General features: G+C 37.6%; 1 long non-coding RNA gene across 1 annotated transcript; it reads left to right on the top strand.

The window, feature by feature from the left end:
* Nucleotides 1–3,762: 3,762 nt before the first annotated feature.
* Nucleotides 3,763–6,425, top strand: LOC125246055. Its single transcript, XR_007179700.1, has 3 exons — nt 3,763–3,924; nt 4,073–4,529; nt 6,094–6,425. It is a non-coding gene; the product is annotated as an uncharacterized LOC125246055 (long non-coding RNA).
* Nucleotides 6,426–7,945: the final 1,520 nt, after the last annotated feature.

Below are 7,945 nucleotides of genomic sequence, written 5' to 3'. Positions count from 1 at the left end.
ATCTAAACACCTCATAATCTGTTGGTGGCTATTTTATGGAGTTAATATTGTGCCATAATTAAACAAACAAATCCAGCATTTTGTAAACAAACCGATCTGCTTTGCAAAGAAAAATTTGACTAGCAAACAAACAAAAAGTGCAAATTCAAAGGTCAGTTTGAGTGAAAAAGCAGATGAGTAACAAATATATGTATTGTTTTACAAATATAAATAAATGTGCCTACATCATATTTCACAAATAAATACAAATCATCCTACAAATGACATGTAATCTGTGAACAAACACCAAATCTAGTGCATACAAACACACACCTGTCTGTTACGATTGTGAGACACTTGCCTTTTTATGAGATCTCTACGTTTGATTTTCTCACAAATGCAGATGAGCAACTTCCTCTTCCAAACCAGCAGATGGCGCTTTGCTACAGGTCAATTTATGCTAGTGTCTCAAGAGAAACCCTGAAACATCAATTTATAATAATTAATAATAAAAATAAACTTTATTTTACAGTGCCTTTAAAAGTTGCACCTCAAAGTGCTTCACAAGAACACAAAAATACAATGGAACAGAGAAAACAAAAGGTAGAAATATGCATCAAAACACATTTCAAGACATATATAATATAATTACATATAGGCTAGCCAGAAAAAAAGTTTACAAGAAGTTTTCAGCTGATGAAAATGAGTGGTGAACAGGTGTATGATGATTTCTGAAGGATCATGTGACTCTGAAGCCTGGAGTAATGATGATGAAAATTCAGCTTTGATCACAGGAATAAATTACATTTTGAACAATACAACAGAAACCAGTTACTTTGCAATAATACTTCACAGTATTACTGTTTCTACTGTATTTTTGATCAGATGAATACAGCCTTGGTGAGATTAAGAGACTTTCAAAACATTAAAAGAAAACCCTTAATGTTCACAAACGTTTGACCGGTACTGTACATGCAGTGAAGATGATCAGTGTAAGCGTTGCCTGAACCAAGTTTGTGTGGCTATTATTAATATGTTTAAATGAAAATGAAAAGAGGCAGATTGGTGTTTTATAACATGTTTTGTATAACATGTTGCTGGCGGTTATCCATACAGAGATAACGGAGTAGCCAGAGCGAGCCGAGTGATGTTATCAAGATTGCTGCTTTTGCATTTTGCAGATAATGTAGAATTACTAAACTTTGTGTATTTGGTATTGAGAAACGCCCAGCTCACCTGTTCACCGCTCATTTTCATCAGCTGTAAACTCCTTGTAAACTTATTTTCTATATGTGATTATGGCTGTTTCATATATATACTGTATATAGCCTATACATGTCTTTAAATGTGTTTTTATGTATGTTTCTATCTTTTATTTTCCCTGTTCCATTGTATTTTATTTGTCTGTTTTTATAAAGCGCAAGTGTTTTGCAATCGTAACAGACAGGTGTGTGTTTGTATGCACTAGATTTGGCATTTGTTCAAAGGTTACATGCCATTTGTAGGATGGTTTGTATTTATTTGTGAAATATTATATAGGCACATTTATTTATATTTGTAAAACAATACATATATTTGTTACTCTGCATTTTCGTTCAAACTGACCTTTGTATTTGCACATCACTTTTCGTTTGTTGCGAGTCGAGTTTTCTTTTGCAAAGCAGATCGTGTTTGTTTAAAAAACCCCAATATGTTTTGCTAAAATAACACACATACATTTCTTTTCCCACCAAAACACTATTGTATTGCGTTTCATTAACTGAAATTGTGCCAATTTCCACTATACTTAATTATCAGTCGTCAAACTTATGTAAAGTGTTGAAGTTTGCGATTCAAAAAAACGGATGTGACGATTTCCAACGTATTGGATGAAGTTAATATAAAGTTAATCTAAAGGCAAAGTCTTTAATTTCTGTTAGTGTTTCAAAAAGTCTGCTTTTAATATATTAACTATCAAATATTGTGTGAAACTTGTTTATTGCGCCACTAATGGATGATTCCATGCGATTGAAAGATGCGTGTTTATTTGTAACATACTTGTGGAAAGTGGATGATTCTCTGTAGTGTATAACACTTAACGTGAAAAACGCTTTACGTGGCTTAATGCACTAACACAGTGACATTAAAGGTCAAAACTCAGTACGCACCTTATTAATAAACTAAATGTGGAACTGGTGGAACTTAGACTAAGCTATGTCAATCCATCTGTCCCCTCATTCAACACTTTATTCACTTTAGCATTCATGCTCCCCATGACCCTTCCCTCTCTAGTCCCACAAAAATAAATAAATAAAAATCCTGCCAACTGAAGTGTGTAGATAAACTCCAACCAGTTGGAAGTCAGAGATGAACCAGCTGGACATTATTATTATAATAACGTTACACTCTTTCAACTTAAACACTAAATTCACAATTGCTTAAAACATTTTCATCTGCACTTTAACTCCCTGAGGTCCGAAAACGCGCCGGCGTGTTTTGCAGGATTTTTTTCTCATTGCAGGAAAACAGACTTAAAATACTCCTTTCTTGTCATAGAGACATAAGTAATATATCAATTGAAACTATAGAATGTCTTCTTTTAAATAAGTAAAAACTGATGATGCGTGATCTCTCCTTTCCCTCTGAACAAAGTCCAATCTGATAGTTCTCAGAAAATGAACTGTAACTTATGAATACTAATGACAAAAAAAATGACACTTATGTCTAAAGAAACGTTGAAATGTCAGGTTTTAAATCGTGTAAGTCAAATCGAAAACAAACATTCTGTGTTTATGTAATCTGTATGAAAAGAGAGCCATGTCAGAAGTCTGTGATTCAGCTCATTATCCGCTAATGCGGCCACACCCACGGAGCCAGCGCTATTCAGACGCAAATTCAGAGGCAATACATGTATACATCGTATCAACCGTGTATTTATTGTCTTGAAAAGTGTTTATTTGGATGTTAAAGCCATGGTTAGCGATCTCTAGAAGACATGCCGTTAGTTCCTAGTTCCTTTTCTTCTTTATATGAATTTGTGGCCTAAAGGTGTACAGAGCGCCCTCCGGCTGCAAGTATGAATTGAAAACACAGTATCCAGCGCTCATAGTGATGATAATAAATATTGAATAAATATTACTCCTCAGTATAGAAAATTGACATAAATATATAAGAATCCATCAATATTTCTCCAAATGTGCATGCTTTTAAGATAAAAGCCTATATGAAATGGCATAGAGGTAACATATTATATTTTAAAGAATATAATAGAATACCATTATTTTAAATTGTAATAATATTTCACAGTATTGCTGTTTATGATGAGCTGAGACATTATTACAGAGGGTTTTTTCACAGCCTACCTGACTGAAAGGCCTCATTAATATGCAAGTCATTTCAGGTCATTATTATGTGATTCTTTTGTCTTTTCAGGTGTAAATGGCCCATTATTCATGAGGATTCACGCCTCCACGCATACTGTGTTTCTTGACCAAAGATGTTTTAGAAAATTTAAATCTCTCTATTGTTTATATGGAGTAGTCAGCATAATTTTTACATAATTTTGAAGCAAAAACTCTAGTCTACAACCTCCAATACCCAGAAGTCTTGTGAACACAGATTTAACATACTTTTTTTGGCCTTATTTCAGTGACTTAAGTTTTTTGTTTTTTCAATAACCACGCATAAACATTATTCCTTCAAAAATACAAACATGTACATACATGTTCCTCACATATTATTGTAGCCTAGTTTGTGCTGAATACAGTGTAATGACACTTTTGTCATTTATATGTTTATGAACAACTGAAAAAAGCACAAATGTCAGGGCATGTCAAAAATTCTCCAGGCCCCAAATCAGCCTCAGACTCCAGAGGGTTAAGGATCCAGCGTCAGATGTTTTTTCTGACGTCACGACGCACGGGCGTCTTGAACTGTCTGCTCGAATCTATTTTCTCGGATTGAAAGGTAGGTTGAACTTGGAAATTTGTTTTGCTTTATATATTAGATAACGTAGCGTTTGAATGTGTGTTTTATAGATCATTGTTTGTGAACATGAATCCTAACAGAATCGCAATTAATTGAATTTAAAATGAATTCCTCCTTTACCGTGTAGCAGCGCGAGATATTTGAAATGCTGTGGGCGGGAAGTGCGCGTGGTGCGGGAGAAAACGCCCGAGGCTGTGAGGATTCCTGCATTATAATATTGAGTTAAGTTTTTAAATTGATATTTGTCTGTTCTTTTATTTGTCTTTGATTTCATGTATATGTTTGCCCAAAATGATGCTCCAAATCTGTAAGTAAAGACATTGTGAGCTAACCTTACATTTGCCTAAATTGGTATTTTGCTTCGTCAAGGGAAAAATGTTAGGATATTTTTTTAGTATAAATCATGATCATGACTTTTTTTTAGTAGTAGTAGAAATAGATTATAACAGTATTATTTGCACAACTAATTAATTGACCTAGCAAACAACTTTCGACCACTGATAAGTGCTGTAAAAATGTTTCTCCCCTTAGGACCTAAATGTTTTCAATGATGTTTGATGACCGAGGGCATTTTGCCATACTTGGTAAGTAATTTCTATAAAAACTGATATAGTTGTTAATGAATTACCATACCATACCATACCAACTTTATTTATTAAGCACTTAACAACAACCAAGGTTGACCAAAGTGCTGTACAGAAAAAATACAACATAATGACCACACAATAAAAGCATTTAAATAACAAAATAAGTCAAATAGATACATAAAAACGACAAATTACTAGGTATCAAAAGCCAAAGAAAACAGATGAGTTTTGAGAAGGGTTTTAAAAACAGGTAAAGAGGTGGCCTGCCTAGAGCATTCCATAATTTAGGGGCACACACAGCAAAAGCACGGTCCCCTCTGTGCTTACGCTTCGTTTTCGGCACAGTCAGAAGCAGCTGTTCATCTGATCTGAGAGAGCGAGCAGGTTTATACGGGCAAAGAAGCTCAGCGAGGTATGGCGGTGCAAGACCATGTAATGATTTAAAAGCAAATAGCAGGATTTTAAAATGAATCCTAAATTGAATGGGCAGCCAATGTAGAGAAGCTAAAATAGGAGAAATGTGCTCATGTTTACATGTGCCCGTTAAAAGACGTGCTGCTGCCTTTTGTATCCTCTGGAGACGAGTGATGGAGGACCCACAAACCCCCACATAAAGAGAATTACAGTAGGCCAGCCGTGTAGTTACAAAGGCATGGACTACAGTTTCAAAATGTTGTCTTGACAAGACTGGCTTTATTTTGGCAAGCTGCCTCAAATGAAAGAAGCTAGATTTGACAACAGCTGTGATCTGACTGTTAAATTTAAGCTCAGGGTCCACTGTAACTCCTAGATTTGTGACACTAGATTTAATATAAGGAGCCAAAGTGCCCAACTCTACAGGCGGGGTCCCAGAGGTGCCTCCAAAAACCATCACTTCTGTTTTTTTATCATTAAAGTTTAAGAAGTTCAGAGCCATCCAGGCCTTTATATCGTCGAGACAATTGAGTAGTTGTCCAACAGGGTTTTCAGATTTCTTTCTCAGAGGTACATAAATCTGACTGTCATCAGCATAACAGTGGAACGAAATACCATACTTTCTAAGTATGGAACCAAGTGGAAGCAAATACAAAGAGAAAAGCAGGGGCCAAGGACTGAGCCCTGTGGGACCCCACACAAAAGAGGAGCAGAGGAGGATACAGAGTCACCTAAGCTAACACAAAAAGTTCTATCCGCTAAATATGACCTAAACCACTCCAATGCTATACCACTGATGCCCACCCACTGCCTTAAACGTGAAATCAATATTTCATGATCCACTGTGTCAAATGCAGCAGTTAGATCTAAAAGCACAAGGATAACACAGTCACCAGAGTCAGTAGCTAAAAAGATGTCGTTAAAAACTCTTAAAAGAGCAGTTTCAGTGCTGTGCAAGGTTTTAAAGCCCGATTGAAAAACCTCTAATATATTATGTTCTTCCAGAAAGGCCAATAATTGACTGTACACAATCTTCTCCAGGATTTTTGAAAGGAAAGGCAATTTAGAAATAGGCCTGAAATTAACAAGAACTGACGGATCTAGAGCAGGTTTTTTAAGCAGAGGTTGAACTACTGCATGTTTTAAGATTTCAGGAACCACACCCGAGGTCAGACTACTATTAATAACTGCAACAACAGATGGTCCTATAGTGGGAAAAACCTCCTTAAATAGTCGAGGTGGGACAACATGTTACAGATCCCTTGTCTTCCTGGACTCCATTTCCCATGATCCTCCTGTTTCATCACCTGCACTCACTTCCCTCGTCATCTCCTCATCATCACGGATCACCTGCACCTGGACTTGATCATCTGCACTCCCTATATATTGCACTCACTCCCTGCACTCCTTGTCCGTTCTCTGTTGTGTTAACGTTGTATGTTGGTGTTCCTGCCTTGTTCAAGTAAAGATCTATATGTATTGTGGAAATCCGTATCTGCCTCGTCTCTCTGCACCACTACTCGTAACACAACATCGTTTGGAGAACCCAAAGGCTTCAAATGACCAACAACCTCCTCTAAAGAGGAAAAAGTCACCGGCTCAAAATGATCAAAGACAGCCGAGCGGGGGACAAAAATTGAAGGCCCTGAAGCTGAAGGTACAATTTGAGACCTAATAGAAGTGACCTTATCAATAAAAAAGCTAAGAAAATGTTCACACATAGCAGGAGATGCCTCCCTACACACATTCTGCGGAGCATTTAAAAGTGAGTCAATAGTATTAAACAAAACACGAGGCTTGTGAGAATTTGCCATAATAATATCTGAGAAATGTTTTCTTTTAGCATCTTTCACAGTTTCCTGGTAATGACGCCAGCAATCCCTTAACATTTGAAGAGACACCTGCAGTTTGTCCTTCTTCCACTTGCGCTCAGCTCTACGGCACTCACGTCTGGCAGCACGAGTCATTTCATTTAACCAGGGCTCAGATTTAGTTTTAGGCTGCCTGGTTTTCAATGGAGCTACAGTATCTAAAACAGTTCGGCAGGTGGAGTGAAACCATGAGCTAAGCTCATCTGTATGCAGTACAGACTCAGGAATAGTACAGCTCTGACGGAAAGCAGCCGAGAACTGAACAGCAGTGGAGGGGTTAATCATACGACAGCGCCGTGCAGGAGCGCGAGGTTTAACTGTATGACAGGCAAGAACAGTCTCAAATAATACAGGCATATGATCAGAAAACACGGCGTCACAGATCTCTAGATTAAGAACAGGCAAACCATATGATAAAACAAGATCAAGCGTATGCCCATGTTCTTGTGTGGGTCCAGACACAGATTGCACAAGATTAAAAGAATCAATAAGGTTTAAAAAACCCTTTGCCATTGGTTTATCAAGGCAACACACATGAATATTAAAATCCCCAACAATAAGAACACGATCATATTTAGGCATAATTTCTGCCAAAAAATCAGCAAAATCATTTAAAAAGTCCTTATTGTACTTGGGAGGCCGATAAACCACAGCACACAACACTGTGTGAGAGCGACCCATCTCAAATAAACTCAGTTCAAAGCTGCTGAAAGCAGATGACAGCAATAACTGCTTGCATTTATAATGACTCTTATATACAGTCGCTATTCCTCCTCCTCGGCCCGTTTTTCGCGGGGAGTTAAAATAGTAGCAATCATGGTGTAAAAATTCAGTGAAAGCGCTAGACTCACCATCACTCAGCCATGTCTCAGTTACGCAGAGGAACTCCAATCCTTGCGACATAAAAAAGTCCTTTAATACAAATGTCTTGTTTGCTAGAGATCTAGCATTTACCAGCCCAAACCTGACAGGAACCGGCTGAATGTTCGTGAAACCTGACACAGAGACCGCAAGTTGCTGTGGTTCACTCCACGGAAGCGAGGACGGGGAGAACAGGGGCCGCGGGGCTGGAACACCTCTTCCAAGCCCACAACAGGTGTCAACCAGGCGTCGACAGGGTCCAGCAGG

The sequence above is a fragment of the Megalobrama amblycephala genome, linkage group LG14, assembly GCF_018812025.1.
Source record: "Megalobrama amblycephala isolate DHTTF-2021 linkage group LG14, ASM1881202v1, whole genome shotgun sequence".
Classification (NCBI taxonomy): domain Eukaryota; kingdom Metazoa; phylum Chordata; class Actinopteri; order Cypriniformes; family Xenocyprididae; genus Megalobrama; species Megalobrama amblycephala.
Note: the sequence above shows the minus strand (reverse complement) of the source record. Positions and strands in the feature narration are given on the sequence as shown.